This window comes from Nymphalis io, chromosome 2, assembly GCF_905147045.1.
Source record: "Nymphalis io chromosome 2, ilAglIoxx1.1, whole genome shotgun sequence".
NCBI lineage: Eukaryota > Metazoa > Arthropoda > Insecta > Lepidoptera > Nymphalidae > Nymphalis > Nymphalis io.
This window is the reverse complement of record NC_065889.1, coordinates 11,902,552-11,925,451: the sequence shown is the minus strand read 5'-3', so window position 1 is coordinate 11,925,451 and position 22,900 is coordinate 11,902,552. Positions and strand designations below refer to the sequence as shown.

Sequence of the window (22,900 nt, the reverse complement as noted above, 5' to 3'; positions counted from 1 at the left end):
GAGCACGAGATGAATTATACACAAATTAAGCACATGAAAATTCCGTGGTTTGGTTGACTCACGTATCCACTGGGTTATACGGCTCGACAACGTGTATTCAATATTTCCTGATGATCGGTTTAGTAGTAAGCACATGAAAGCGTAACAAACAAACAAACAAATTCACTCTCACATTTATAATATATTTTAGGATATATGAGAAACTGTTAATTTATTCTTTGTTCTTGTACTATCATGAGATCATCACTCAAAACTTTATCACTCCAGTGGTGCATAGTCAAATTCCTTGGAGGTATCTTCCATTACAAAGTATTACTTTACTTTTAGCTTTCGTTAGCAGCTGCGCACATTAATGCGTCAGTCAATCAATCAATTACGAATAAAGAGATATACAGATAACAGTAATATACTAAGTTTTAAAAACGTACATAGAGAATTTATATGTACCTGAAAAACTGGTTCTAATATATATTTTTTTATAAAAGAATGTTTAAGTTTATTATTATTGTTCAGTAATATTCTATTGAAGTCGAAAAGAACACGTGAATATCAAACGAAGATTATACGTGCTTATAATTTATCTCTTGCTAACGGAAAACATCATGAGGAAACCTGCATGTGTCGGATGCATTACCTGAAAAACGTTTCCGAATATATACTCATCTATGTATTTAGTTATTACAGTAACAGCCTGTGAATGTCTCACTGCTGAGCTAAAAAGCTTGGAGCTTATTCGAAGAAATGCGGGTTTGAATCCACCATCATCGGTTACGATTACATACACTTGGCCATCTCGGCTTTATATAGTTATTTTTTCTTTTGATTCTATAACGAACATTTTTTTTTTTTTTTTATAGAATAGGAAGGTGGACGAGCACATGGGCCACCTGATGGTAAGTGGTCACCAAACGCCCTTAGACATTGGCATTGTAAGAAATGTCAACCATCGCTTATAGCCAATGCGCCACCAACCTTGGGAACTAAGATTTTATGTCCCTTGTGCCTGTAATTACACTGGCTCACTTACCCTTCAAACCGGAACACAACAATATCAAGTATTGCTGTTTTGCGGTAGAATATCTGATGAGTGGGTGGTACCTACCCAGACGGGCTTGCACAAAGCCCTACCGCCAAAGAACGTTGAATGAAGACGTTTAACTAATTAATAATCATGTGTTATTATTGTATGTATGTAATTTCTGTATCTAATTTTATACTATTCGATTGTATATAATATTGTTATATAATTTTATTATCATTGTTTTATATATATCAAACGTCTTCATGAATTTCTGCTTAGTTAGGCTAAGACAATGCATTCATCTATTATGTCCACAGGCGTTTTAAATGTACTATTAAATAAATATATAACATAAAGCTAAATAAAAATATGGTAAATAAGTAAACGAGAAATACGAAAATAAGTTTATGTATATTTTATTATAAATGTAAAGCCGGAGTAGTTCACTTTTCAATCAACGTCCGATACGCTCTAACCTTCAAGAGGTCGCTTTGATTATGCCAGCTATCGAACTTTATATATTAAATTTTCCCAGCAGTTACTGACAGTTCATTTAGCGACCATGTCACGAGTGATACGATTGGTTGATTTCCCATGACAAATATAATCTATACTTAAATTATAAATGTGAATGCAACACTGTTTGTCTGTTGCGCTTTCACTACTGTAACGATTTTGATGAAATTTGGTATTAAGCGAGCTTGAACGGAAAAGGAAGGACATAGCCTTCAGAGGCGGTCTTATGGCACTATAATAGTTTTTGGATACGGTAAGAAGAAATGGCATGAAGTTTAAATTATAATTAAACTAACCGTACAGATTTTTTTTATCTTTGTATCAGAATTACACTTTAAGCTATTATTTATTACTTTACTTGATGGTAAGTTTTGTGCAAGCCTCATTCTACCACTAAACAGCAATACTTAGTATTGTTGTGTTCTGGTTTAAGGGGTGAGTGAGCCAGTGTAACTACAGTCACAAGGGACATAACATCTTAGTTCCCAAGGCTAGTTGGTGCATAGCCGATGTAAGGGATGGTTAATGTTTTTTAACTTGCCAATGTCTATGGATTATGGTCACCACCAGGTGGACAATCTGAATGGTACACTGGTGGTAGGGCTTTGTTCTGCTCGTCTGGGTAGGTACCACCCACTCATCAGATATTCTACCGCAAATCAGCAATACTTGATATTGTTGTGTTCCGGTTTGAAGGGTGAGTGAGCCAGTGTACTTACAGGCACAAGGGACATAAAATCTTAGTTCCCAAGGTTGGTGGCGCATTGGCTATGTAAGCGATGGTTGACATTTCTTACAATGCCAATGTCTAAGGGCATTTGGTGACCACCTACCATTAGGTGGCCCATACGCTCGTCTGCCTTCCTATTCTATAAAAAAAAATGTCCGTATATAATAATAACTTTATTTCCTCAGGAAATTTATCTGGACATATATTTTACAGTTTACCCGTTAATTTGTTAATCAGTTGCAAGTATGAGTTATGTTAATACATTTAATATAGATTTCTCGCCGATGACCATCGCAGTGGAATCCAACATAGCCAGGTGGGCCGGGTAACTTTCTAAAGGTTTCCACTGCGTTAAAAAACTATAGATTTCTTACTTAACGTAAGTCAATATTACGTATTGGTTAGCAGCAAACAGAAATCAAATAGGATTTCTCCTTTGGGATCACTAAATATTTCACATTTATTACTGATAACAAAGGTTTCTTCAAAACTATTTTATACGCATACAGCGAATCTACATATAAATATGAAACAAACGAATATACGGTTATTGAGATGTTGATTAAAGATTTTGTTGCTGTCGTCTGCACAAATATGTCTTTCAAAATAATACGTAAATCTCATACTTAGAAAAAATGACGGGCCGGTTGCCGTGGTTGGTAAATACTTGCCTTTCACGACGAAAGTGGGTTCGATTCTCACTCAGGACAGACATTTGTGTGAATGAACACGTCTGTTTGTCCTGAGTGTGAGTTAATTATCTATATAAGTAAGAATTCACAAAAGAAAATAAGTATACGTAGTATATCAGTTGTCTGGTTTCCAAGCTCTGCTTAGTTTTAGATTAGCACTAGCTCTGCTTAGAATCAGATGGCCGTGTGTGAATAATGTCCCAGGATATTATTATTATTATATACTTACAAATAAAGCAATCTAATGTTTACATATGAATATATTGGTATCAATATATTAACAATTGTATAAAAGTAATATTGTTTTTGTAAATTATTTGAGAGTTGTTTTGAAGTAATTCTTAAAAATTAACTTATTTAAAATTTTTAATAATACACCAGTTTCCAGTTGAGGAGTTAGGTAACCGAATCGCAAGAGAATTGGAATGCCTTAAAGTCTAAAGATGTTGTTTTCTATCACGCGACTGTCTTCACAAACGTCAGTACGTTTATCTTATTAGGATTTCTCTACGCTATTGGAAGACAGCCATATCTACTGACCGGACACCATGGCTGACGAGGCATTGACGAGACATGCCCTTTCTATCTATGTGCAAAAATTTAATATTTTAAGAGTTTATTTGAGCTGTATGTATTGTATAAATGTACAGGAGGATGGCAAATACAATTTAATTAGAAATATTATATATATTTGTCTTATTACACGCGTTTCTCATAAATTATATTATATTCGGACCAAATAATCAATCAATTACTTTAAACCTAATTAAAAGTGTAGTCGTAGGTTCGATGTACAGGCTAAATACATTATTAAAATATATATATATATATACATATATGCCACGCAAATAATACATTAGCGATCCATACCATGTATTGAACATTCTTTTAACTACGTTAATCTTTTTAATATTTAAATGTTTACGTAGTCAAAACGTCATAAGAAGTGGTTCAAAACATATTATTTTTATTGACTGTCGTATCGAATAATCGAAAGCATTAAATTAGTCGGAATTATAAATACAAACTTAGGGTAAAGCTTCTTTCGTCAGCATTTCATATGAACTGATTTGGTTGCAAATGAAAGGGCAAATGGGAAAAAGATAAAAAAAAATCAGTACATGGTAACATGTAGTTTATTTAAAAACAAGAATTGGTCATTGAATTCATGCAATTATTGTGTCGTTGATCAATAATTTTTTTCCTTGAAAACAAAGAAGTAAAGCTTTTATTTTTAAACCTGGATGTAAACTATCGATATCACAAAATAGCTGATTGCTCTATTTGCGTAAAGGCCTTTCATAAACACGTGTAGCGTACGCGAGCTCCCGATAGATAGTGCGAGTCACAAGATAGCACCAGGATTACCAGTTTTTTTTTATCAAATCTACGTAAGCTATATTTTGAATTTCATTATTTGATTTAATCTATGTTCCGTTTAAAAATAATATTTATTCTTGAACGTAGACAACGTTTTTTTTCTTAAATTTTGTAGATGAAGATACATATCCAAAAATAAATATAATATTACTTTTTCCAATTTTTTTTTTCACTATTAAAGAAAGTGTTATATTCATAATAATTGCATATTATGCTAATGTATTATTTAAATAAATTGCAATAAAAAAGTAAGTGCTTATCTATGGTTACCCTGGATGATCGACTATTGATGTGTTGCCCACGTCGTAGATAACGCTGATGAAGCTCAGAATAAACATGACGTGCAGACCCGATATGACTTCAGACTTGCATCAAAGCTTTGTAAATGGATGGCGTAATGGAATTGTAATCTGTAAGGAATATTATGAAATATACTCAATAATTTACTTTAATGTTAGATCATGAATTTACGAAAATCGGCGGAATCGATCGGTGTTGATCTTATGTATAACTCTACTAGAGTTATACATAAAATTACAATACATATTATTTATTTATCAGCTACATAAATTATACAACATTTTCAAAAGTGATTCCTTAGTTCAGTTCGAAAAAAGCTAGTGGAAATATGTAAGTTCAGATTTCCTTGTCGCTACGTGCTGTAGATAACAATGCCATTGAATTAATTACTGTAATCTACACGAACATTGATACAATACTCTATTCATTGCGGTTAATTTAAACCAAACATATTTAATCCCTTATTGAAATACGCAATGTATTACATTCACTTATATTGCTATGGATAAAATAATGATATGCTTACAAAATAGGAATCGTTTTTCAGGGTTCAGTGTTCAATCGGTCTCCATAAAGAGCGGTCGCGTGTAAGTGAAAAGGAACATTAAAAGTTTTCTCTTATTATGTTTGAAAAACAGTGACGTGTAATAATTGTGTTATATTAACAAGTCTACTGGAAAAATATAACAACTTGACTACAGTTTTTGAATATTTATTATCAATTTTTAATAGTAAAAACTATTATTAATAGGTAGTTTTCCTTAGTAACCATGCACTTTTAGGGGTAAGTTGACTTCTTACTTTTTAATAGTCTTTTATTGTTTACTATTTGTGTAATATAAACACTATTTTTGCTTACTTAGAAATTTGGATGTTTTTTAGATAAAAACAAAATGTAGATAATATCATTTAGCTTTCATGTCATTTTTTTATAAAAAAATATTTGTTTTGTATTTTATATTTTTATAAATAATAAACATTCTTTTATTTATCTGTAATAAAAAGAAATATACATGAATAAGTTTAATGATGAGAAAAAACTCAATACTTGGGTTCCATTCTATTCTATGAAAGGTCAGACATTGAATTCTAAACTGAATTGAATAGTAATCAAATTGAATTTATAATTCAATTTGATATATCTATCTGGCTTACGTGCCCTCCACAGATTAGTGCAAATAAACTACAAGTAATATAATAAATAAACCAATCCATAGACTAAACTTCCTTTTAAAGACTTCCTCGACCAAAGTATATATTTTAAAATAATTATTAACAGACAAGGCATATTTTTCTATATCAGACTATATAGATGATAAAAAAACATGGAGTTTATTGGTTAATTTCATGCAGGATTTATTAATTATTGGCGGTATGTGTAATTTGATCGGTGAAAAATAGTAACTATTAAGGGTCTTGCTGGATTAGAAGTGTTTGTAATGGTGCTTCGCTGTTTTTTTATTAATGATCGAAGAACCTGAAGAGCAAGTGGAACTAGCTTAGTGTAATCATTAAAAAAACATAATTAGGTTTTATAAATGTTTCTATCTAAAAGCTTCTGCTTTTTTTAATCAATGTTTGTTGAAAATCCATTAAGGATTTCTTATTAATATTTAATTATTAATTATCACTATGATTTTTTTTTGTATAATAAATTATGTTTCGTTTTTTAATACATTTTTATATTCAAAGAGAAAAAAAATCTGTGAATTTTATTATAAAATTCTCAAAAGTATCTGCTACTATTGGTTGGTACTATTAGTTTGGGGGTTAGTACACTTGAATCGATAGGATTAGACCCAGGCAGAACGACAGATATTCTACCGCAAAACAGTAATATTTAATATTGTTGTGTTCCGATTTAAAGGGCGTGTGAGCCATTGTAATTACAGACACAAGGGACATAACATATTAGCTCTCAAGGTTGGTGGCTCATTTGCAATGTAAGCGATGGTTAACATTTCTTACAATGGCAATGTCTAAGGGCGTTGGTGACCACTTACTATCAGGTGGCCCATTTGCTTTGCCTGTCTATTCAATAAAACAAATAACTGAACTTTTAACGCTTTCACGTTTAATTTGGAAATTTGGTAAAAAGCAAGCTTGAACCCCAACGAAGGACGCTAGTGAAAACTAGTTTAGAATAATAATGAAATAATATGTAACGCAATAACAATCTACATCTTCATTTTACGATAAAAACAAAATTTATAAACTCGTCACCGCTAAAACTATACTTGGGTTGCGTAGTGTTATACAATTCCATTATAAGTTGTGAGTCAGTCTTATATTTACATCTGTATGCACGTTAAGTCACAGATAATTTTATTGTAATACTAGAAAGGTCTAGCACCCAGTCGCTTCAACAAAAAATTATCGGGTTTTTCTGTCAAAAATTCAGTAGCAGTCCAGTGTTTTGCAGTTGGAAGTTTGTACTCTTGCCGTGTACCAACTCCACTCCAGGAGCCTTGTTATTGGTCCTTCGCCTGAAATCTTTCCATTCTTGTTGGACTGCGGTCCCATCGGATTATGAGAGTGAGGCAATGTACGTCTGTGTTTGCGCATACATAGATGCACTATAAAATGTGCTGCGCCGTTGGATTATCTCTCTTGAGATTCAGCAGGACCGATTTTGGCCAAGGCAGCCATCATCATATCATATTAACTAAACAATCGTATTGCGACTTTATTGTGTAGATAATGATAATTTATCAAGCATTATTATGCATAGTGCCCATTAGGTAACTTTTAAGTAAGTAGTTACATATATATAATAATTCTATCAGTTATTGTTTTTTAAGTTGTTGATTTTCTATTTTCTATCAATTTATACATTGCTATACTCAACTAGAAATTTTCCATCGATCCGCTTTTGAGTGGCTTGGTGCCATTAACCTACTCCTCAAGACGAAGATCCTTTGCCCAACAATATTTAATTGTATTTCACACCTCCACCTGAACGGATTCGGTCCTAATTAAGAAGCTTTCTCAATTAAAACTTATGATAGCCTGAAGGGGTTACCCAATCAGACCCTTTCCTCAACTTGACATACAAGTAAGTACTAAATATAATAAAACTGAGTATGAACAATAATTAACAAGGGTTATTAACTTACATTCAAACCCCTGTTTGAATGTAAGTTAATAAGCGCTCACACAGACCGTAAATTTTTATTTTTTATTTTTATAGTATTGGTACTAGTACCTGATGGTAAGTGGTCACCGACGCCCACAGACATAGGCATTCTAAGAAATCTTAACCATCGCTTACATCGCCAATGCGACACTAACCTTGGGAACTAAGATGTTATGTCCCTTGTGCCTATAATTACACTGGCTCACTTACACTTCAAACCAGAACACAACAATACCAAGTACTGCTGTTTTGTGGTAAAATTTCTGATGAGTGGGTGGTACCTAGCCAGACGAGCTTACACACACTACCGTCGGTAAGATATGCACACTACTAACAGCTTTGTGATATCTCGTATTAGGGTAGGTACCTTTCACTCGTCAATTATCTACTGTACGACCAATAGAGTATATGTATGTTGTATTATGGTTAAAAAGTTGAGCGAGCCAGTGTAGTTACAGGTGTTAGGGATATTACATATTATTTCTTATGGGATTGGGATAAAACATGAGACTGGCCATAAAAGACAGGGGAGTGTTCGGAGCTTCGAATTTCGGAGCTCACCGATCTAGGGTTGTAACTTTGGCTAATCTTCCTTAGCATAAGCTTCGTTCATTGAATTCAAGGTTGTATCACTAAGACGCAAACGTGATTTGTTGTTAAGATAATTATTAAATAGTTATACTGAAATAAATACTTTATATCATTAAATAATAATAATGTAACGGAGCCTTAAAAGATTAAAATATGTATAATATGACACAAAAAGTTTTAGATTTTAGGTGAATTTGACTTTTACAATGATATCAACTTTAACCTAATTTCATTCGACGCATAATTGGCATAATAAACGACTAGAAACATGTCACTCAATTTTATTTTATTTATTGTTAAAAAAACTGCGTAAAGTGCAGCTTAGTGTCGCACACAGGGCTCATTAATTATCTCAAATACCGCTACCACTTGGGGCGTGGCCGCAAGGCGAACTATTCGCTACTGGTTTTTTGCCGCGTTTATGGTACTAAAAGCCGAGATGGCCTAGTGGTAAGAACGCGTGAATCTTAACCGATGATCGTGGGTTCAAACCCGGGCAAGCACCACTGAATTTTCATGTGCTTAATTTGTGTTTATAATTCATCTCGTGCTTAACGGTGAAGGAAAACATCGTGAGGAAACCTGCATGTGTCTAATTTCATTGAAATTCTGCCACATGTGTATTCTACCAACCCGCATTGGAGCAGCGTGGTGGAATAAGCTCCAAACCTTCTCCTCAAAAGGGAGAGGAGGCCTTAGCCCAGCAGTGGGATATTAACAGGCTGTTACTGATGGTACTAGTATCTCGGCGTGGATGCCTCACGCAATTAGGACGTAGTTCATCGTACCTAATTAGAGTTTTTTATGTTTGTTTTGTCTAAAAATGTGATGATTTTTTTCTCTTTTTTAATCATTAATTAATAAAATCAAATCCAGACAAAAACTCTATATCTTTAAATACGTAACTGAAATACCTAAGTGTCTCTAAATATTCTAATCTGCCACTTTTATCCCTACGGGTGGATTTTTTTTCGACTGATGTTTTCAACCCATAACCTATTTTATTAAATATTTATATTTTATCGACTATATTATGGTGTGTGATTATGGATGAATCTGGTCGATATTGCTTCACAATGAGCGAAGATCATCTATTATTATATATAACAAGTGATAAATCGATTACTATTCTATTGTTATCCTAGTGTTTTTATAAAAATAGAAATGAATTATTCTCATAATATAATCAATATGATAAAAATCGAATTATCAAAATCGATTCACAATCCACGAAGCTATCAAGATACGCAAAAAATAAGCTTAATTGATAAACTCGTTCTTTTATCCGTACGAATCCGAAATTCTGAATCTGTGTTAAAATGAACGTTGATAATAGAAATAAAAAAAGTCGTTTCTGTTTAGCGGTGTTTGGAGTTTTAAGTTCTTTATGTTTAATTGATTGGTTGAGTAGTTAAAACCTGAAAGCGTAACAAATGAATAAACAAACAAACTCACTTTCACATTATAACATAAGTAAGGATTTTAATTAACAACTAATTTAGTGAGATGACTGGACTCGGACTATCTCTCTAGATATGCATAAACTATTACACCCGACTGCTTACCTCTTAAAACTGCAATATACCGAAGCAGGTATATTGGATTGATGTGGTAGGTATATAGATAGCACCGAACTTGGCGTAGAGCGACAGGAGTGATCCATCTAGATGCCAGGTAATAAGGGGTGCGAAAATGACAAAAACAGTTTAAAGGGGTACATTAGCGTTGTTTGATTTTAATGAGTGTAGTAATTATTATTTATATAACATTAACTGAAATGTTAAACAATTTACATATATGAGGTGAAACTGACGAATAAATGGCGCTGAAAGACAATCTTGCGCTAACCTGATCAAGGGCCTGGTCAGGTTCAGGCGCTGTATATAGAGACACATAAGTAAAGGTACTGGAGTGAAAGGAACAAAGAGATACCCTGTTATGTATGTGTATAGGATGGCATTATATTTACTATGTTCATAATCTATTATAGATATAAAAATAATAGAGTGGATTGCCATCCACCGTTTGATTGGCTCATATTGATTTAAAAATTTATAACCACGATAGTCGCCACGAATATCAGTTGTACAATCTGGTGATATTATACATATTCTTTTTACTGACATTGAGGGTAATATTGTCATAATATTTAGCCAGTTGTATCGATTTACTTAATAATTTCTGTCGTAATACGTAATGGTAGGCTGGAGGCACGATTTCGTTTAATTACACTGTCACTCTTGACTCTCTCCCGTTTCGTATATAAACATTTCAATTATCTCAACATAGATATGATATATTTCAACAAAGACCGATATGATGTATACATCTTATGTATTATTGTATTGATATATGCCCGAAGTCGACTGTCTAATTGGTATAGTGGCTAGCTACAGGCCGTAGGACCCGAGTTCCTGGGGTTAACCTTTGGTTGGACCAATAAAAGTTATTAGGTTATTCTGACGAAAAAGTGCCAATAGTGCAATGGTGTACAACCCACCTAGCGATGTAATAGTCACAGGTTCGACCCTGACCACTTGGACTTTTGACTACTTCTAACACAAGTTGTACACTTAATTGGAGGGGTAAATAGGAATATTTGTAATTCCTTAAAAGCGGGTCTTGCTATTATTCTTTATAAGAAAAAAATATATATCTTTACGAGCCCGGAGTCTGGAAAGTAGTGTTTACACTCCTGTAACTCGTAAAGCATACAAAGATGTTGGTGCTGCGCCCGAACTCTTTCTGGTCGTGTTGGATGCCGACAAATAGTATTATCATATTACAGGGAATGAACAAATGCACTCTGCATTTGGGTTTACGTTCCCTCTACAATATATTCCGCGTGTCAGTCAATAAGTTAGAGGTGAAGATTGAAATTTTTAATTTTTAAAAATTAGATAAAAAAATTATTTGTATTTGTGAATTAAAGCGTACTTACAAACAAATCACTAATTAATATAAATAAGCCTATTTATTAATCGAAATAATAATTTCCTATTGCACAGTAAATACGAACAAAAAAATAAAAAAGTAATCACAGGATATAAGAAACTTCAAAGATAATAAGGTAGGAAGGTTACGACGTAAAGCTACGATATCGCTACGACACGTAGCGTTACTACGAACTACTGATTAATATGTCTGCCTTAAAATATTCTAAGACGTAATTTGCTATATTTCTGTTTTTTGTACAATTCTGCGAATCTCATATATACTTAATTGAAAAAAAAAGTAAATCTGAAGAAAGGCTGAGAATATTATAAATTTACTGGTATAATATGAGGAAATTAAAAAAGAAATAGGTACAAATTTCATGTTTTTTTATAATCTTGCAATTCCTATTAAGATTTTTTTATTAACATTTACCAGAATCGATTCTATTTTACTTGGTGGTAGGGCTTTGTGCAAACCGGTCTGGGTAGGTTATACCCAGTTTAAATTAAGTCTTCTACTGCCAAATATTTAGTATTGTTGTGTCCCGGTTTAAAGGGCACTCAGCGCCAGTGTAACAGGTACAAAGGACATCTTTGTTCCCAATATTAGTAATGCTACAATGATATAAGGGATTTACAAGGATAAGTACTTAACATTTCTTCCAGTATCAATATCTATGGGCGGAGGAGACCACCTACCATCGGGTGGCCCATTTGTAGTCGGTGTATCTCTTTTAATCAGCTCTTTTCGACGAGCGTGTTACTTATTGCTCGTTCTAAGTACTATGCCAGAAACATGTATTAAGTTTCAACTCAACCGGACGAATCGTGTTGGATGTGTTCCCCTGTACAAACAAACACTCATTTTCACTTATATTTTTACATAATCTTGCATACATTAATAGGTGAGTACTATTGATAATTTTGTACGTTCGTAATACGAGGTAGATTTAAGAATGTCCACCTGACCGATTTCGGCCACGGCGGCCAATCTCGAGAGAGATTAGCCAACTGCGCAGGACATATTATAGTGCACAAGTGTGTGCGCAAACACAGGTGCACTCTCTAGTCCCTAGCTGTCATAATCTGATGGGACGGCAATTCGACACGAACGGAAAGAGTTCAGGCGCTGGACAAACGATTTTACGTGGTTTCCAAAGCACAGGAGTGTACACACTTTTAACTTCCAGACCCCGGGCTGCTACTGAAAATTTTCTGAAAGAAAAACCCAATATTTTTTTATTGGCCTAACCTGGGAATTGAACCCAGGACCTTCCGGGTCAGCAGCCTTATAACAAGCCAATAGACTAAGCGGGCTCGAAGTTTGCCTATGAACTTGAAAATACAAATGAGGCTTAAAGAAATAATGCTTATATAAATTGTTTAATAAATATTTCAGAACGAGAAATAAATATGACAAGTCTATTATCGCGGATTAGTGTTAGAACAAATTTAAGAGCAGATCTCACATTAACTGAAATTAAATGGTACAAACGAATACGAGTACCTATCATATTTATACTTACATACAGTTAAACTTATGTATTATGTATACAGTTAAACTTATCACTATGCAGAGATCTGATAATAAACTCTTCATCTATCGTATAACGATCGATAAAGGTTGCGGATATAAAAATTCTACACGCGTAAATAAGTGACTCGAAATATCTGCAACAAATGTTGCCGATAAAAATGGAACCGGGAAGAATATTTGGACATCGAAAACGTATAAAATTTCCATAACTTCGACCTTGAGATAACGGTATCAAGTAGAATCTATTAGCAACGACACAAGGTCCTATGGTAACAGAAAAATATATTTTGATCTCACAATGAAAATTAATATGCTATGAGTCACGATGGTGCATTATTACTTTTATTTCCTTCCTTTATTGCAATAATACATAGAAAAAAAATACATAGGGATATTTTTTTCAATTATTGACATATTTTCTTGGTTGTAGGCTTTTGTGAAAGTCTGTAAGGGTACCATAATAACAATAATATGTAGCATTGTTGTATTACGACTTGAATGGTGAGTGAGCCAGTGTAACTACAGGCTCAAAAGACATAAAATTAAGTCCCAAAGTTGGGACGCGCATTAACGGTGTGAAGGTTAGTTAATATTTTTTACAGTGTCAATGGCTTTGGGTGGTTAACTTACTAACAGGTGGTATATTTGCCAGTCTGCCTACCTGATATTCCTTTGTATATAAATTAGAAAGCTTCATTAAACATTTACGACTACGCTTTAATATTATGATTTGAAGTAATACTTTAGATTATATTATTTGCCTGCTTGTTAAGTTTTTGATAAATTAGAATCGTTTTGCGAAAAGTTATGAGGCGATGTAAACTAAGAAGGCTTGAAGTGTTTTTGAATTAGATTAATTTGTTTTTAAGTGAATCTTTTACGGGCAACATCGTGATTAAATCGGGATATATCGAATGAAATTCAGCCACATGTTCATCGAAAAACTTGCTTTGTAACCCTTCATCCTCAAAGGGGAACCTTTTGCTCAGCAGTAAGATATTTGCCTGTTACTATTTTGATATAAATTTATTTTAATGATGCTGAAATATTATATTATGTGTTTATTAATGTTGTGTAGGCGTGAATATCGATACATTGATTTCTCTCTTTCTATCATCAGCAATATGACATTCGAAAAAGAGAAAGTATTTTTTAATTATATTATTTATATTTAAATTATTAATACAGAAGAGTTCGTCTAGCTAAATAGACTTCAAATCAAATAACTAGTATAGTCATCTATGTAATAATTTAATATTGAAGTCAAGAGAGCGCCGCAAAATTACATTTTTTCTGGAAATTAAACGAATATGAATATATCACAAAAGAATAGATATTGTGTCGACGGCTCGGCTCGGGGAATCAGAATAAATAAGTTAAATTCCATTTACTCCAAAAATATATTATTTCATATGAGTTTTATGATTGTGTAGTCGGTATTTGTAGATCTGGCGAATCAGAACGAATCTGTTGACGTCGATTGACTCTGGTTTGTATTCTAACACAAACACTAGCTGATAATTAGTTTTAGTGTGGGGGGAATTAATAATCCAATATGTTAATGGACACGAAGCCTTTATGGTAATTGCACCGCATAAAAATAGTAGCCAGGCATGTTTTCAATAATACAATCACTAGATTTTGGCAAAACAATTTACGTCAAAAGGCTAAGAAGAAGCTTTTATCATTTGTGGCTACTTGCCATAATATATTGGAAACCACTAAACAAAATCTCAAATGGAACAGCAATATGATTGGTTCATAAATACATACACAAATATTTCTTGGAATAATTTTTAGAGTGGATGCAATAATTGCCCAACTGTGGTAAGGCGACTTTTACTAGCCTTTGCAACTATATACAGTAGGTGAAGTAAAAGCATTAGACCTTCTTCTACATTTCAGTCGTTACCTCATCATAAAGAAAAAAAGAGACTATTAAAGATGAATGAACTAAAACATGAGCAAGCTGTTAATAATAATTACTCAGTCAGAAAGTTAAGATAAGATAATAAAATAAATAGTTAAATACTAATATGATATATTATCATTCAGGGTTTTAAATGACTAGGAGACACTTAAATGAAATTTATTAAACATAAATATAACAACTATAAAATATAAGTGCAAAATTAAATAAATACTAGGACGAGTAATATAAATATATATATATATATATATATATATATATATATATATATATATATATATCTCAATATATATTTGATAATGTTATGTATGTACGCAAAAACATAAAATATTTTCCTAGAAATTGTGATGTACATACTTTTAACTCCAGGAAAAAGTATAAACTTACAACCACTATTACCAGATTACACAGGGTTAGTAATTATTTTATGGGACAATGTTTACGCTTTTAGAACAGGATCCCAGAAAACGTTCAAAAATCTTCAATTGTGAAATTTAAAAGAATCGTTAAGGAACGCTTGTGTGATAAAGGATATAACACAAGCAATGACTTTTTAAATTATTGCACACCCTGAAACGATCGCCTCGTTGTATATTACTTATTTTAAAGGATGAGATGTAAAAAAACCTCCGAGTTTCTTTCGTCGGTTCTTCTCAGGTCTGAGGTGTTTATTTCCGAACCGGTGGAAGATTTATGACAATCAATAAGCAACTGTAACGCTTTTATATGACAATCAATAAGCAACTGTAACGCTTTTATATTGAATAAAGGATTTTTGACTTTTGACTTTTGACTTTCACTTCTTACGTTCAATCGAGAAAATTTACAATATTTTTTGGGCCGAATTCTGTTTCCCGAGTATCATATTATAACAATATTTCACAAGGGGACTATCGGCATTAATAGAGACCCCATACATCAATATTCGATAAAATAATTGCAATACAAATCGCGCGAAAAACTGAATAAACTAAAAAATAATAATGAATATGTGTAATTTTCGTATGAAATAAAAAAATTACCCAGAAATTATAGGTGCTGGTTAAATGTTGTTATCATGAAGACTATATACATGTTACATACATATTTAATATAAAGTTAAATATAACGAGCCATCGTCTGTTGTTTCAGATAGCGGTTATAGCAATGAATGTACTACATCAAAGGAATTTATTAAGCTAAGGTAATTTAAAATTAATATTTGATACAGATTAATCCCCTACCAATTGTAAACCTTTGACTCTTGATATGTTAACACCTTTATAAGTGTTATCTTATATTTAATTAGCACCAATGATTGTACTCAAGTCAAAATCAAAATATTGAATGAATATAATATGTCGGTGTAAAAATCTACTATTGGGTCGGAATAAAAGAACCGGGATTTTTATTTGAAATGGTTTTATTGTTTATTTCCAAAGATATGTTATAATTTAAAAAGTTATTCTTTTTTCTGATATCATTTAACGCAAACTTTACTTGACATTTTTTATTTTCTATTTTACAATAGATAACTATTGTACATTTTTTAAATTGATACACAAAGCATTATTACCCTCTGCAGTCGGGTAGTAGACGTAAGTAGCTTATGCTTGTTCCTGGTATTAATAGTATGGACGTCACAGTTTCTAGAAAAAATAGTCTTAAATTATGAATAAAATAAAGTTTTTTCTTACAAAAGCATACTTCATATGAAACGCAATTTTATTTTACCATACAAAAACATGCTTAATGTGAATCGTTACTTTTATTGATCAATAAATAAACTTCGATAAAATTAGAATAATTAATGTTTTCGATTTTCTTGTGAGAATAAATAACTGCAGAATAATAGAATAGCCTCTTTGAATGAATAGTATATACTATGCTTATATAACGCAAGATCATAATCAAAATCAAACATGTATTGCTCAAATTTTTTATTTATTTTGAAAATCATGTATAGAAAAACAAGTACATCAGTTCGTCGTAGTTAAGTTAATGACTACGTTGTAAACACGCTTACCTTATTTTCTAACGATTTTCTTTTTCGTGTACTCAGAGAATGGATAAGGAATTGTTAAAACACGATACCGATTTCAACGCAACCGCTCTATTATCCTTCATAATAAAGTGATGTTTTAAGCAATTGTTCTACCGAAATACGTCGTGAATATACTTAATAACACTTAAATTGACTGACTGACATTATTTAAAGCTATAATAAAGTAGGTGAGGGAGGCTTCCCTCCCTCTGTGGCACACCGCTAACGATACAAAGCAAAATCGCCATGCTGGGGATGGATGTTCGCTGCGATCTTAGTCCAGGGGATTACATCGAGGCAATTATAAAAACAGCTTCACGGAAACTGTTTTTAGGAGTTTTGAACAAGGTGCGACGTTTTTTCACGCCACAACAACTGTGCTCGTTATACAAAACACAGGTACGGTCTTGCGTTGAATATTGCTCGCACCTTTGGGATGGCTCCGCTAAGTACCTACTGGAGGCCTTGGACCGGTTGCAGCGACGTGCAGTACGCATTATTGGCGACGTAAAGGTCACAAACACCCTTGAACCTTTACAATTGCGTCGCGAGATAGCAGTTCTGAGCGCTTTCTATCGACTGTATCACGGCGAGTACTCTGAGGAATTATTCTCTCTAATTCCTGCTTCCCCCTTCCTTCTTAAGTCCACGCGAGCTGGTTCTCGATGTCACCGCCTAACTGTGACATCAATTCCATCGCGCACAAAGAAATTTGGCAACTCCTTTCTTTGCCGCACTACCAAAAAATGGAATTCCTTACCAGCTCACGTGTTCCCCTCCTCTTACAACCCGGGTTCCTTCAAACGAGGCGTGAAGAGGCATCTTGCGGGCCGGCAAGGCGGTGACGGCTAGTACAGAACATTCTTCCCGACTGTACTGGCCGTCGTCGCGTTTGGACTCTACTACCACTTACCATCAGGTGGAGTAGAGTCATTTGCCATCCCGGTGCTTATAAAAAAAAAAGGTGAGCACTTTGGATTTTTGTATATTCTATCCCTTAGTGGATTTAATAGAGAATGCAATTATAATAATTTGTATGAGTCTTTTCAAAAATGCCAATGGTTCAAATAGGCGATGAAAATTTGAATGGGAGATGAAAATTTTTGTAGTTAGAAATGTGTTTCGTTATCGTTTTAGTTGTATTTGTTTATCACATCAATTTAAAATTTAAAAAAGCAATAAATATGTATGAAGTAAAATGAATAAAGACATCGAATTTCGTTAATAACATAAAAATGTTTTACATATTAATTAAAAAAATATATGTACTCTGTAACACTAATCCTGGGACATTATTCACACACGGCCATCTAATCGCAGATTAAGCAGAGCTTGTGCTATGGAAACCAGACAACTGATATAACAGTCTGTCCTGGGTGGGAATCGAACCCACAACCTTCGGCGTGAAAGGCAAGTATCTACCAACCACGCCAACCGGCTCGTCTTTATATATATATATAGCAACGAAGTGTACAGTTTAAGCGCCATACACATACGAGAGTAGAAAGGGGCGGCGGATAGGCTTGACGTTTGCCGTCACGACATACGAGCCGAGCTCACCTTCAAGGCGCACAAAGAATTTCCGATTCAAATTCATATAGGCTCTGACACTGAATTTTCATGTGCATAATTTGTGTTAATAATTCATCTCGTGCTATACGGTGAAGGAAAACATCGTGAGGGAACCTGCATGTGTCTAATTTCATTGATTTTCTGCCACGGGTGTCTTCTATCAACCCACATTAGAGCAACGTGGTGGAATAAGCTCAAAATCATCTCCTCAAAAGAGAGATGAGGCTTTAGCCTAGGAGTGGGATATTAACAGGCTGTTATTGTAGTACTACTACTGAAACATTGCGATGGGTAAAACTATCGGGCACACGGCAGCCTTGATAAATAATGTAAGTTAAGCCATAGTTATAACATAATGAACATTTACCGTTCATTTAGTAGTAATACCTACTCGTATCATTGTATCTCCATTCACACACGAACGAAGTCGCTTGCACAAGTAATTAATATAAATATTATCAATGTGAGCAAGTAACAATTAGTGAAGACGGCGACGGGCGGTCGGCGACCATACGATGATTAACGCTATGGGGTGTCATTGTCGCCTTTAATTCGTTTTACTCATACATTCAATATTATTTAGGTTTTCTTTGTCCTTAGAAAGACACTGGCCGAAGATAAGATATTTATAGCATAGAGTAATTATTATTATTATATTATAGAATGAAAAACCTATTGCGCTTACTGATAAACACAAGTACCAAATTATTTACTTTACTTTATTGTACACAACAACGAAAAAAAAACAAAACCATGGATACCACCCAAATATGAGTAGCATACAACTTTGGTGACCTTATCACTACATATAGATCTTCTCCAGGCAACCAACATTATTTGTAAATCAAGGTAGAGAGAGAGAGAGAGATAGTATTTACAATCTATTACTATATATATTCCTAGTTAACTCTTGTTGATACACAAAAAAACCTTTTTTTTTTTTTTTTATAGAATAGGAAGGCGGACGAGCATATGGGCCACCTGATGGTAAGTGGTCACCAACGCTCTTAGACATTGGCATTGTAAGAAATGTCAACCATCGCTTACATATCCAATGCGCCACCAACCTTGGGAACTAAGATTTTATGTCCCTTGTGCCTGTAATTACACTGGCTCACTCACCCTTCAAACCGGAACACAACAATATCAAGTATTGCTGTTTTGCGGTAGAATATCTGATGAGTGGGTGGTACCTACCCAGACGAGCTTGCACAAAGCTCTACCACCAGTAAATTTCCTTCATTCCATGCGGTCACGATTTGCACATATTTTAATTTTTTTTTATAAAAAATAGTTTCTTAATAATAAAATACTTAGTGATAAGGCTTTGTGAAAGTCCTTTTGGGTTACTACCTATTTATAGGTACCACCCACTTATCACATATTCTACCAGAGGCACAATGGACATAAAATATTAGTTCCCAAGGTTAGTAGCATTGGCGATGTGAGAAATAAAATTTCTTACCGCGCCAACAGCTCGTTGTGACCCCTTACCATCACGTGGCCCATTTGTCCGTCCAACTAACAATTTTATATCAAAAATTACGTTATAAAATAATTGCCGTAGAATGATATTAAGCTTAAAAGCTATTATTGAATTTTTAAGGGCGCCAGGTGACCTTTTATTGGGCGCGTTTATAGACGTAAATGTTAAACATCATAAACGATCCAGCAATTTATTATCGAGACAGACGTATTAAATGAATGTAGTCGTTTTGTTTCTTTACTATGCATTTTACGATCCAGACTGTGATACTTATTATGTTTAAGTTTTCAATTAAATTGTTTTTTATATGGCAATATTATTATCTTGTAAACATGCCATACCCATCGCCGCTTGCGTCTTATCTCAAAAATGTATGTATGTAGAACATATATATTGTACCAGAAAACTATCAAAAATATTCAATCGTGAAATTTAAAAGAATCGTTAAGGAACGCTTATGTGTTAATAAAGGATTACACAACCAACGACTTTTTAGTTGATTACACACCTTGGGAATGAAACGATTGCCTCTAGAACATTTTAAATAAAAACAAATACAATCGTATATTATTGTATATTACGTATCATTGTAAAAAATGAGATATAAATAAAAATCCCACTGAGTTTCTTTCGCCGGGTCTCCTCAGGTCTGAGGTGTTTATTTCCGAATCGGTGGTAGATTTATGACAGTCAATAAGTAAGTGTAAAGCTTCTAATTTATTCAATATAAAGATTTTGGACTTTTACTTTGACATGATTCAACTGAACAAACCTGCACGTTTCGGATGAAATTCTGAAACATGTCTCAGATCCATCCAGGCATTGGAGTTCCACCAACTCACGGGTTGCAATTGTTGGCTCTATATCTTAATATTGTTTCACAATAAAGGTTTTATATGAATGCTTTTTTTACGTTGTAATAATAATAATAATAATAATAATTGTAAAGGATTTGTTATTCGTAAGGCAACTTGTTTGATACGAGAAAGCTTCAAGCTTTCTTCTCAAAAAGATTTTCATATCATTATCTGAACCAAAAAATGTATTTAAATTTTTTAAGCCTTTGGCTTATCAAGAGTATAATTTCGAGGTCAATTTTCAGTGCGTCTTTATGTAACGTTAAAAAAACATTTATTACGCAAAAAATTATATTATAACATAATATTTTTTCCATCTCGTGTCACAATGTGTTTCACGACGAGTTTATGCTCATTTCAAAGCAAATAAAATAATTTATGTCATTTATTTCTATTATAATATGATACTGTATCTTTCTCTTTGAAATGTCAACGTCGTAGCTTGTATTTTTCGTTTGAATATTTTTCTTTCATAATTTATGTGAAAATTGAGCAAGACTGAAACTTTTCAAAGAAATGAATCGTAAGTCATCACAAAGTATGGTACAGTATAAGTTTCATGAAATCGAATCTTAAAAGTTTATAGTTGGATTTTTCAGTAAATCCATAGTGTTAGTCAAAGTCTTTGATTTCAAACTCTTCTTCTAAAAGAACGCGCTTTTTGTAGCGGCGTAGTCTGTTTGTGTTTGAACTCTTCAAAAAAGTTATATGAACATAATATAAAAAAGTATTAACTTTTAATCTCATAAGATCATCTGGAATAGCTTGCTACTTAGTTATTGGGAATTAAATTATTATTACTTTACCGACTTACAATAAAATTGCCAATAACATTAATGAAGGCAAAATAATGAATGAATGGATGAACCAATCACACAAACTATATTTTTTCTGTCAAATGGAGTGCTTTAAATAAAATATTCTTATTAATTACTACGAGTAGAGTAGGTACTGATTTTATTAATTAAATATAATTTTATAGTTAACTAGTCTTTAAGAGAAATACCATCTTAAAATGAAACAGTTCATAACAAGCTTTTCAGTCGCTTAATTAATTACATCTTAAGTGTGACGCTAAAATCTCTTTGCTCAGAGAAATGATGTGCTCAAAGTTAATTGAAAATGTTAATTATATATTGTAGAGATTTGGTAAAAAAAATGTGTAACAATAAATTTTGATAAATATAAATTTTTACATAATGAAAAACGTGTAGGTGGTTTTGATAAATAGTTTTTAATATACAAAGTCGAGACGGTAGATTTTTTTGTGGCAATAATAAAAACCTCATTCGAAGGTTGGAGATAGCCGCGTTTGGAAACCTACGTTATGGCTATAAAATTGTGGAATCTTGGGGCCGCCAGGCCGCCACTCTTGCGGTAATTACGACTGTTAAGAAGGCTAATAAATGATGTCATATCACAATCATTCCACGACAGTATAATTTAGTTAGTATCAATATTAAGAGAAGCCACTCATATTAAGACATCTTTTGACATGTTTTTTTATAAAAAAAAAATTGAGGTTAGGTTAGCGTTTTGCGTATATATTACCAATTAAATAACCTGCAATATTAAAACTGACAATTTTATACATAATAATAGTATTAAATATTTTTAAAGATGGTAAGAATTTAATAAAAAAATATAATTATAATAGGCCGAGATGGCCCAATGGTAAGAACGCGTGAATCTTAACCGATGATCGTGGGTTCAAACCCTGCCCGGGTTTGCCACCGAATTTTCATGTGCTTAATTTGTAATTATAATTCATCTCGTGCTTGACGGTGAAGGAAAACATCGCGTGGAAACCTGCATGTGTCTAATTTTACTGAAATTCTGCTACATGTATATTCCACCAACTCGCACTGGAGAAGCGTGGTGGAATAAGCTCCAAAAACCTTCATCTCAAAAAGGGAGAAGAGGCTTTTAGCCCAGCAGGGGGAAGTTCACAGGTTGTTAAGGACGGAAATTATATAATATATATGTTAAATAAAACGTATTCTTTAAAAGAGATACTTGGTCATAATAAAGAGCGTCGGCTACAAGAGCTAACAGTGAAAGTTACTAGTGATAATATTTATGAAAGTCAGGTTTGTAGAAACGTATATTAAAATCAAACTGTTGCTAAGGGCTCGGAGCCTATATCAAAGATGCCGATTCATTCTAACATTTTCCTTGAGCATTTTCTTTTAT

General features: G+C 33.2%; 1 protein-coding gene across 3 annotated transcripts in view; it reads left to right on the top strand.

Moving 5' to 3' along the window:
• LOC126776308 (adenylyl cyclase 78C) overlaps window positions 1-22,900 on the top strand; it is an 86,443-nt gene that overhangs the window by 20,120 nt on the left and 43,423 nt on the right. Inside the window, exons 1-2 of one of the 3 annotated variants that reach the window (XM_050498737.1) lie at window positions 5,297-5,423; window positions 15,901-15,952. The exons of 1 other annotated variant lie outside the window; for it this stretch is intronic. The gene's annotated coding sequence lies outside the window, so the exon portion shown is untranslated. Of the gene's footprint in view, window positions 1-5,296; window positions 5,424-15,900; window positions 15,953-22,900 lie in introns of those variants that run through there. One more of the 3 variants, XM_050498727.1, reaches the window with a different exon arrangement.